Raw genomic sequence first — 11,261 nt, forward strand, 5'->3', positions numbered from 1 at the left:
GAGCAAGATGCTGTCTCAAACAAAAGAAAAGTTCAGAGGGGCTGGAGGAGTCCTGCAAGGACATCACACCTCCTCAGGTCAGATGAGGAGTGGCTGAGAAAGTCCAGGGGACCTGTGAGAAGCCTATAAATGCTCAAAGGGGTATGAACTCACTGGGACTCTTAGTTCTGGAGCTAGGCAGCCTAGAACTTGCCAAGGCGTTGCAACAGCTCCCCCTTATGAAGCACCTGTTGTAAACCAGCTAAGCCTGGCACGCGCAAGACTACTGACTCCCCGGGGAATTTGTGAGGGGGATTATCTACCATTGCCCTTGAATAGATGAGGAAATGGAGGCCTGGGGAGGTAAAATAACCTGTACCAGACCACAAATTTGAAAAAAAAAAAAAATTGGGCTGGGCACAGTGGCTTACACCTGTAATCCCAGCACTTTGGAAGGCCAAGGCAGGAGGATCACATGAGCTCAGGAGTTTGAGACCTCCCTAGGCAACAGTGAGAAACCTGGTCTCTACAAAAAAAATACAAACATTAGAAAGGTGTGGTGACACACACCTGTGGTCCCAGCTACTTGGGAGGCTGAGGCAGGAGGACTGCTTGAACCTGGAAGGATGAGGCTGTAGTGAGCTGAGACTGTGCCACTGCACTCCAGCCTGGGGGACAAAGTGAGACCCTGTCTCAAAAAAAAAAAAAAAAAATTAACCTGGGCTTCTATCCTGGGCAATGCTGAGATTCAGGCTCATAGACGTCCATGCTCCTCACCCCAACTACCCCTGCAGCCTGATTTTCAAATATCTGCAACTTTTCTTCCCACTACTCCCAGGATTCCTCCGAGGTCAGTAATGGTGGCTTCACTTCCCACGGACATTAAAGAAGGGCGGGGTTTACCACGAGCTGGATCTCACACATGGGTGCTCAAATGTGTTCCTCCATCTTCCTTTAACTGCAGTGAACAGTTCCAGCGGGGTAGCATGTTCAGTGTGTGTGTTTATTTGCATTTGTAGTTGTGAGGAAATTACACTCCCAATGGCAGGGCAGATTCAGGCCTGGCAATGTCACCGTAGGCCTCCCCTTGTGAGGAGGAAGCAGCTGGCCTCTTGCAGCACAGCGCTTCCCCCTTCTGAGTACCCAGCACACCCAGCCACTGACTTAGAAGATTCTTTTGTTTCGTGTCTCTCTCCCACACACACCACAATCCCAAGAAGGCAGAGACAGCGTCCAGGTTGCCTTCACAGCAGGCACTCAAGAGGGAATTCCTGAGTGAATGCATGAATGGGCGGTTAAGTTCCCTGGCTCTGGAGTTCAACTGCCCTGGGTTCCAATTTCTTAGCTCATCGTGTGGATCTCTGCAAAAACACTTCATCTCTCTGAATTTCCTCATCTATAAGAAGGCTGCAGAACCGATCTGGGATGTATTACATACTCAAAACTTGGTAAGAGAGAGAAAAACAAAACCTAGGAAGGTGAGAAGTGGGAGAAAGGGAAGTGACTACACTTTATGAGGATGGGGAAAAGAGGAGCTGGGAAGAACTAATTGCACCTTAAAGTGGATTTTAAAATCAAACTGTGGCAATGTGCAGTGGCTCATGCCTGTAATCCCAGTACTTTGGGAGGCTGAGGTAGGAGGATCACTTAAGGCCAGGGGTTCGAGACCAGCCTAGGCAAAACCCCTGTCTCTGAAAAATTGTAAAATCAGCCAGGAAGGCTGGGCACGGTGGCTCACACCTATAATCCCAGTACCTTGGGAGGCCACGGAGGGCGGATGACCTGAGGTCAGGAGGTCGAGACCAGCCTGGCCAACGTGGTGAAACCCTGTCTCTACTAAAAATACAAACAACAGCCATGCATGATGGTAGGTGCCTGTAATCCCAGCTACATGGGAGGCTGAGGCAGGAGAATGGCTTGAACCTGAGAGGCAGAGGTTACAGTGATCCGAGATGGCGCCATTGCACTCCAGCCTGGGTGACAAGAGTAAGACTCTATCTAAAAATAAATAAATAAATAAATAAATAAATAAATAAATAAATAAATAATAAATAAATAAAATAAAATTAGCTGGAAATGGTGGCATGTATGTGTAGTCCAGATACTGGAGTTGCAGGAGCCTGAGGTGAGAGGATAGCTTGAGCCCAGAAGGTCAAGGCTGCAGTGAGCCATGACTGCACCAGTGCACTCCAGCCTGGGCAACAAAGTGATACCCTGTCTCAGAGAACAATCAAACCAAACTATGGCACCAGCAGATACTCCAGAGACGGAGACTGAGGCACAGGGGAGATGGCATGCTGATGGAAGAGGACCGAAGGCTGAAGTCTTCAGACGGGCACTAAGAGGGGAGGCGAGAGTCTGATAACAAACCAGGGTGTCAGGGCAGGACTGTCAGCCTCTAGAGGCTGGACAGCTATCTTCATGGCACCCCAGTGTGCTCCATATACTGGAGCTGGGCCTTGGCTGTACCCTCCTCCCCTTTTTGCTGGGCTGGTGGAGATGACGGTAGTCGCCAGCCCCAGGGTTGCTGCACCAATTCAGTGAGGTATGCAAAGGGCTCCGCACCGCCCTGGTCCTGAGGAAATGCTCCATAATGGGAGTGGGTGGTCAGATGCCTGCAGAGGAAGGATGCGACTCCACCCATCCATTCTTCTAGTTTTTGGTAGGGGATGGGGGTAGTCTGTCCTGGTGGCCCAGTGATTTACAATGGCAGAGGCTGTACAGATTTACACAAAGCTTCATGCCATGTCCTCTCCCACCACATGCAGGAAAGCACAACCTGCCCGCCCTGGATGGTCTGGTCTGCCCAGGAAGTACTGGGGTGGCCCTGGTGGAGTCATTTGAAGGCACCATGGCTAAGCGCATGGACTCTTAACTGAGCAGACCACTGCCTGATTGTGTGACTTACGCTCCCTGAGCCAAGAGCAGTGGCAGACGCCTGTAATTCTAGCTACTGTGGAGGCTGAGGCAAGAGGATCACTTGAGTCCAGGAGTTCGAGGCCAGCCCGGGAAACATAGTGAGACCTCATCTCTACAAAACAATTAAATAAATAAATAAATAAATAAAATTTAAGGCCGGGTGTGGTGGTTCACGCTTGTAATACCAGCACTTTGGGAGGCCAAGGGGGAGTGGATCGCTTGAGCCCAGGAGTTCAAGACCAGCCTGGATTAACACGGCAAGACCCCATCCCTACGAAAAATTAGCTGGGCATGGTGGTGCACACCTGCACTCCCCAACTACTCAAGGGGCTGAGGTGGGAGGATCCCTGAAGCCCAAGAGGCTGCAGTGAGCCAAGATCACGCCACTGCACTCCAGCCTGGGTGACAAGGTAAGACCTGTCTCAAGGAAAAAAAAAAGAAAACTGTTTTTAAAGAAAAACTCCCACAGCCTCAGTTTCCTCCTGTGTACACTGAGGGTGGTATAAGTACTTACCTCACAGGTTGTCGTGAGGATTAACTGAGGTGACCTGTGTGGACTGCTCAGCCCAGTGCCTGGCACATAACGAGTGTTTCATAAACACGAGTAGCAAATAAGTATTTCTCATGATTGTTCTTGTTAAACAGATACTGAACATTTGCTCCAAATCATGCCCTGAACTGAGGGCTGGAGACAGGGAGGGATGAATGACAAACACTGAACACACAAGTTACAATCAAGAGGTGATCTTACTCACATTGCTTCAGCTGAGTAGCCTAAAAAAATAAATAAGTGTCAAGTTGACAGATAAGCCAAATGAAAATAAAGAAATAATATGGCTGGACGCAGTGGCTAACGCCTTTAATCCCAGCACTTTGGGAGGCTGAGGCAGGTGGATCACTTAAGATCAGGAGTTCATGACCAGCCTATCAGGCTGATCACGATGGTGAAACCCTATCTCTACTAAAAATACAAAAATTAGCCAGGTGTGGTGGCATGCACCTGTAGTCCCAGCTACTCAGGAGGCTGAGGCAGGAAAATCGCTTGGGCCTGGGAGGTGGAGGTTGCAGTGAGCCCAGATCGCGCCACTGCACTCCAGCCTGGGTGACAGAGTGAGACTCCATCTCAAATAAATAAATAAATAATGAAATTTTGGCCAGGCACAGTGGCTCACGCTAATTTCAATACTTTGGGAGGCCAGGGCAGGCAGTTCACTTGAAGCCAGGAGTTCAAGATCAGCCTGGTCAACATGGCAAAACCCTATCTCTACTAAAAACACAAAAATTAGCCAGGCATGGTGATGCATGTCTGTAGTCCCAGCTACTCGGGAGACTGAGGCACGAGAATCGCTTGAGCTGAGGAGGCAGAGGATGCAGTGAGCCAAGATCGCCCCACTGCACTCCAGCCTGGTTGACAACAGAGCAAGACTCTGTCTCAAAACAATAACAGCAGCAGCAAATAAATAAGTAAATACATACATACACACAAAAATTTAAAATTAAAAAAAAATGGGAGATTTCAGAGGAGGCAAGACGTATAGTGGTTACCCATGTGGGAGGTAGGATGAGGGCCTCCAGGGCTAAACTGCCGGTGCTTGAATCGGGTTCTGTCTCTTTCCAGTCATGTGGCCTTGGACAGGAGCCAGTCTCTGTGGACCTGCGTGCCCTCATGGAGATGGCATCCACCTCACAGGCTGGTGGAGACGTGGGGAAAGTACCTGCCGCAGCTCTGGCAGGAATGCTCACCAGCTAGCATCAGAGAGTACCCCTCCAGGAAGCACCAGCATCAGATGGCACACCAGGGAAAGCTTCCTAGAGAAGGGCGGGTTGAGCCGAGGGGTCACAACATTTCAGTCCTAGGCAACAACAAAGGCTCCAAGGCAAGAGAAGAAAGCCTGGCAGCCTGCGACCCTGAAGACTGGCATGGCTGCTATGGGTCAATCAGAGAATAACTACATGCCAAGGTGCCACTCAAAGCACTTTATTTATACCTATGTGCTCACTGAACCCAGAAGGTATCCAGGCAGGGCAGGTACTGTTATCACAACTCCATCAAAGACAGGTGGTAGGTGAGGCTCCGAAGGGCTAAGCGACTTGTTCAGGTCCAGTGCATGCAAGGCTTTGTGGATGGTGCCAGTTAACTCCAAATCCTCCGTATCGAGGGTAGCTAAGGCCATCCAAACCCACTCTCTCCAGAGCTCAAAGGCACTCTGCCCTAAAACAGAGTAAAGAGTTGAGCCCCCCTTCCCAGGATATCTCATGAGAAGGGAAAGGCGTGCAGATTAGGCAGGTGGCACTGTCCCTGTTTCACAGAGACCTGGTGTTTGGGGTCTGGAACGCTTCCCTGAGGAAGTGTCATGTCAGCCATCATCTGAAGGACCTCATACCTACAAAGGCCTCCAGGCGGGAGGAGGCACATTCAAGGAAGGGAAAGATGGCCAGGGGGACTGAAGTGGAAAGAGGGAAAGACAAGAAAAATCACCTGCCTGGCCACATGTGGTGGCTCACACCTGTAACCCCAGCACTTTGGGAGGCCAAGGCGGGTGGATCAGTTGAGGTCAGGAGTTCGAGACCAGCCTGGCCAACATGGCGAAACCGTGTCTCTATTATTATTATTATTTTTTTTTTTTTTGAGACGGAGTCTCGCTCTGTTGCCCAGGCTGGAATGCAGTGGCCGGATCTCAGCTCACTGCAAGCTCCGCCTCCCGGGTTTACGCCATTCTCCTGCCTCAGCCTCCGGGTAGCTGGGACTACAGGCGCCCACCACCGCGCCCGGCTAGTTTTTTGTATTTTTTTAGTAGAGACGGGGTTTCACCGTGTTAGCCAGGATGGTCTCGATCTCCTGACCTCGTGATCCGCCAGTCTCGGCCTCCCAAAGTGCTGGGATTACAGGCTTGAGCCACCACGCCCGGCCTGTCTCTATTAAAAATATAAAACTTAGCCGACAAGGTGGCATATACCTGTAGTCCCAGCTACTCAAGAGGCTGAGGCAGGACAATCACTTGAACCCAGGAGGCAGATGTTGCAGTGAACAGAAATTATGCCACTGCACTCAGTCTGGGTGACAGAGCAAGACTCCGTCTCAAAAAAATATAAAATAAAATAAGCCAATACTGGACTAAGAAGGATGCTGCAAGACTTGAATCTAAGCTCCATCCTTTCTCCTCCTGGCAGCCTGGTACCATGAAAAGAAACTGGGCTTTGGAGTCCAGAGCTCCAAGTTCAGACCTCACCTCTGAGCCTCAGTCTCTCCACCTGTAATAAGAGAGTACTACCAATAAAACCTTGCACTATTGGCGTATTAAATATAATAAAAAATTAGGGTTGGCATTGTAAAGCATACAGCACTTCAAGATGTGAAAAAGGAGACCAGGTTTCTTAACACACTACCAAGTAAGAGATGGACCCATACACTTAGAAGACCATAATGACCATCTCCATTCATCCCACAATACACACTGATATGGTTTGGCTGTGTCCCCACTCAAATCTCATCTTGAATTATAGCCCCCATAATTCCCACATGTTGTGGGAGGGAGCCACTGGGAGGTAACTGAATCATGGGGGTGGATCTTTCTTTTTATTTTTTTTGGTGGGGGGGGACAGAGTCTCACTCTGTCGCCCAGGCTGGAGTGCAGTGGCCGGATCTCAGGTCACTGCAAGCTCCGCCTCCCGGGTTTATGCCATTCTCCTGCCTCAGCCTCCTGAGTAGCTGGGACTACAGGCGCCCGCCACCTTGCCCGGCTAGTTTTTTTATTTTTTAGTAGAGACAGGGTTTCACTGTGTTAGCCAGGATGGTCTCGATCTCCCGACCTTGTGATCTGCCCGTCTCGGCCTCCCAAAGTGCTGGGATTACAGGCTTGAGCCACCAAGCCCAGCGGGGGTGGATCTTTCATGTGCTGTTCTTGTGATAGCGAATAAGTCTCACAAGATCTGATGGTTTTATAAACGGGAGTTCCCCTGCAAACACTCTGTCTGCCTGCCACCATGTAAGATGTGACTTTGCTCCTCATTCGCCTTCCACCATGTTTGTGAGGCTTCCCCAGCCATGTGGAACTGTGAGTCCATTAAACCTCTTTTTCTTTATAACTTACCCAGTCTTGGGCGTGTTTTTATTAGCAGCCTGAGAACGGACTAATAACACATTGAGTACCTACCACTTTGAGATACTGCACAGGGCACTGGAACCCCCAGATAGGCTGCCCCTGAAGAGCTGGGTCACAGAAATAAAGTCACTGATAATTAGCACAGACCGAGCTCCAGGTGCTTCCTGACTTCCAACAGGGTAGGGACTCTACTCACCCAACTAGCCAGGGTCAGAGAGGTGAAATGACTTAGCCAAGCCCAGGCCTGGGGTGGTGGCTGAGAAACTGACTCACGATTCCTTGACAATCTGAGTTTCCTTCCTCCTCCTTTCCCTGAGCACTAAAACATCTGCTACGATAACAGAGACAGGAAGGGAGGTGAAAATCAGGCAAACACATCTGCAGGGCAGCATGGTATTCAATGAAGGAGTGGGCAGAGGAGGGGCAAGAAGTCAGGGACAAGTAAAGCAGCCTCACCTCTCCTTCTAATCCGACCTTCCTCAGTGAACCCAGTAATTCAATCCAATCTGTCCACAACTATACAGCCTCTCAACCTTTTCCTATTTCTTCATCTCCACCTGGAAAAAACTGCATGATCTTAGCCAGGCGTGGTGGCTCACACCTGTAATTCCAGCACTCTGGGAGGCCGAGATGGGTGGATCACCTGAGGTCGGGACCAGCCTGACTAACATGGAGAAACCACATCTCTACTAAAAATACAAAATTAGCCAGGCATAGTGGTGCTTGCCTGTAATCCTAGCTACTCGGGAGGATGAGGCAGGAGAATCGCTTGAACCCAGGAAGAGGAGGTTGTAGTGCGCCAAGACTCTGCCATTGCACTCCAGTCTAGGTAACAAGAGCAAAACTCCATCGCAAAAAAACAAAAAACAAAACAAAAAACCCTGCACCATCTAATATGGCAGCCACCAACCCCTTGGGCTATTAATTTTATTTTTGAGACAGAGGGCTGCTCTGTCACCTAGGCTAGGGAATAGTGGTGCGATCTCAGCTCACTGCAACCTCCACCTCCCAGGTTCAAGCAATTCTTCTGCCTTGGCCTACCAAGTAGCTGGGATTACAGGCACACGCCACCACACCCGGCTAATTTTTTTGTGTTTTTAGTAGAGACAGGGTTTCACCATGTTGACCAGGCTGGTCTCGAACTCCTGACCTCATGCAACCTGCCCACCTTGACCTCTCAAAATGTTGGGATTACAGGCGTGAACCACCACCCCCAGTCCACTTGTGGCTACTAAAACTCATAATTGAATAATATGCCCAGACAAGGTGGCTCACGCTTGTCACCCTGCATTTTGGGAGGCTGAGGCAGGAAGATCGCCTGAGTCCAGGAGTTCGAGATCAGCCTGGACAACATGGCAAAACTCCATCTCTACAAAGATTTAAAACTTAGCCAGGCGCGGGTGGGCGCGATGGCTCATGCCTGTAATCCCAGCACTTTGGGAGGCCAAGGCAGGCGGATCACCTGAGGTCAGGAGTTCAAGATCAGCCTGGTCAACATGGTGAAACTCCATCCCTACTAAAAATACAAAAATTAACTGGGTACAGTGGTGCACGCCAGTAGTCCCAGCTACTCGGGAGGCTGAGGCAAGAGAATCACTTGAACCTGGGAGGTGGAGGTTGCAGTGAGCCAAGATCGTGCCAATGCACTCTAGCCTGGGCAACAGAGCAAGATTCCATCTCAAAAAAAAAAAAAAAAATTTAAAAACTGCCAGGCGTGGTAGCACATGCCTGTGGTCCCAGCTACTTAGGAGGCTGAGGTGGGGGGATTGCTTGAGCCCAGAAGGTTGAGACTGCAGTGAGCCATGATCATACCACTGCACTCACTCCAGTCTGGGCAACAGAGTGAGACCTTGTCTCAAAAAAAAGAAAGAAAAGGCTGGGTGCAGTGGCTCATGCCTTTCAAGGCCAAGACAGGCGGATCACTTGAGGCCAGAAGTTCGAGATCAGCCTGGACAACATAGTGAAACCCCGTCTCTACCAAAAATACAAAAATTAGCCAGGCGTGATAGGGCACGCCTGTAATCCCAGCTACTAGGGAGGCTGAGGCAGGAGAACTGCTTGAACCCGGTGGGCAGAGGTTGCAGTAAGCCAAGATCACATCACTGCACTCCAGCCTGGGCGAGAGAGCGAAACTCTGTCTCAAAAAAAAGAAAAAGAAAAGAGAGAAAGAGGTACAGAAAGAAAGCGAGAAAAGAGAAGAGACGAGATGAGACGAGACAAGACAGGAAGAGAAAAAGGAGAGGGGAGGGGAGGAGGAGAGGAGAAGAGGAGAGGAAAGAAAGAAGAGAGAAAGAACAGGTGGGAGAAATAAAGGGGAAAAAACAATAACTCTAAGATAATACAAATTTAAAGATATATAAAAAAAAGTAAAAGTAGGGACTTCTTCCCTCCCCATTCCCCCACCACAAATGAAGGAGGGGAAGCAAGAGGAAAGGTAATCAGGAGATTGAGACAGGAGAGAAAGATTTAATCAGCTTTAAATGACCTTTCCCTAGCCTGCCCCAGTCCTGCCCACCTCCCGCCCCAGTTGCCCAGCCAATGGGCTCCTGGGACTGAGATCAGCTGTGGAGGATACGAACTGCTCCAAAAAAAAAAAAAAAAAACAGTGAAAAGGTCTCCAGCCCAAAGGCAGGAGACTGCCCTACCCACATCTTGCTCCTGCAGCCCTTCTGCATTTACCTGTTTCAAGTGACTCCATTCCTAGATACCTACTTCTTCCTACTCCTGGCCCATCCTCTTCACCCTCCTCCCGTTTGTCCCCCTACCCAGAGCTTCTTTCCACAGATTCCATCTTCTCCTCCTTATGGATTGGGGATCAGAGGATCAGACTCAACCTCACAAGATCATTTAAGATTTTTTTCCACAGGGCCTCACCAATCCAGGCCTTCCCAAGGTCACCCCTTTCTTCTCCCCATCTCCAACGTTAGTTTCTGTCCTTTCCCTCCACCCTCACTATCAACAATGACCAATATTCCTATTGCCCTTATGATGTGCCAGGTCCAGTCCTTAGCATTTTACATATTAATTGTTCGCAGTCCTATGAGGTGGCCACTGTTAATATTTTAGAGAGGGAAATTAGGTCCATAGACCCAGAGAGGTGCAGTCCGTTGCCCAATACACAAGTGGAAAGTGGCAGAGCAAGGACATGAATCCACTCATGTAACCACTGCTCTCCTATCTGTCAAATGTAGTTCAAAGCTCTTCTGCAACCCCTTGCCTCTCCCCCTCTAAAGAGAGGCCTCCACCTAGGTTTTCTGCAGTATAATTTTGACAGTATCCACCTGAAGGGATTGTGACCCTTTTGACAAGAAACAAAGCCTTCTCAAGTGTTTCTAAGAAATGTGGGCCAAGTGCCCTGTCTGTACCTCTCTCCCTCCTTTTTTCCCCTCATTAACTCAACAAATATTAATCATCTCCTCTGTATAGTGTCCAGAACACACGAATTCCCTGTCTTGATATTCGATCAGGAGACACAGGAACCAAACAAAATTTTTACACAATTCATTTTAAAATCAGAATTGTGGCAAAGGAGCAAAGAAATACAAGGCCCTATGCAGCCTGCGACAAGGGGACCTGCTCTCTTTTTCCTTCTTCTTGAAGAGGGATCTTTGCCCAGAAGAAAGTCTCTCCTTTATAAAGCCAGTTTCATTCTCCAAACCCTGAGGGAAAAGGTCTCGCGGTCTTCCCCTGTCCCTCCAAGGAACCTCCCCTGAATATGAGTGGTAGTTAATAAGGAACCCCCGGCCGGGCGCGGTGGCTCACGCCTGTAATTCCAGCACTTTGGGAAGCCGAGGCGGGCGGATCACGAGGTCAGGAGATCGAGACCATCCTGGCTAACATAGTGAAACCCCGTCTCTACTAAAAATGCAAAAAAAAATTAGCCGGGCGTGGCGGCGGGCTCCTGTAGTCCCAGCTACTCGGGGGGCTGAGGCAGGTGAACGGCGTGAACCCGGGAGGCGGAGCCTGCAGTGAGCCGAGATCGCGCCATTGTACTCCAGCGTGGGCGACTGAGCGAGACTCCGCCTCAAAAAATAAATAAATAAATAAGGAACCCCCATCCCTCTCTTCAAGTCATCTCCCTCCCTCAGGGCCCACAAAGAAGTTGCAAACGGGTTTTGTCCTCTCCTGAAGAAGTGGAAGTTCTTTTCTCCTCCTAAGGAAGTGGTAGATCTTCCCTTCGGTGTCTTCTCCAAGGGGTCTCCCACTCTTTTTCCCTTCTGTGACAGCCCTTCCTTCATATCCTTCAGAGACCCCACACTC

At 49.6% G+C, this 11,261-nt stretch overlaps 1 protein-coding gene across 3 annotated transcripts in view; it reads right to left on the minus strand.

Moving 5' to 3' along the window:
• BCKDHA (branched chain keto acid dehydrogenase E1 subunit alpha) overlaps nucleotides 1–11,261 on the minus strand; it is a 31,081-nt gene that overhangs the window by 19,289 nt on the left and 531 nt on the right. The window lies entirely within an intron of this gene.

Source organism: Trachypithecus francoisi, unplaced genomic scaffold (genome assembly GCF_009764315.1).
Source record: "Trachypithecus francoisi isolate TF-2019V2 unplaced genomic scaffold, Tfra_2.0 Contig01705, whole genome shotgun sequence".
NCBI lineage: Eukaryota > Metazoa > Chordata > Mammalia > Primates > Cercopithecidae > Trachypithecus > Trachypithecus francoisi.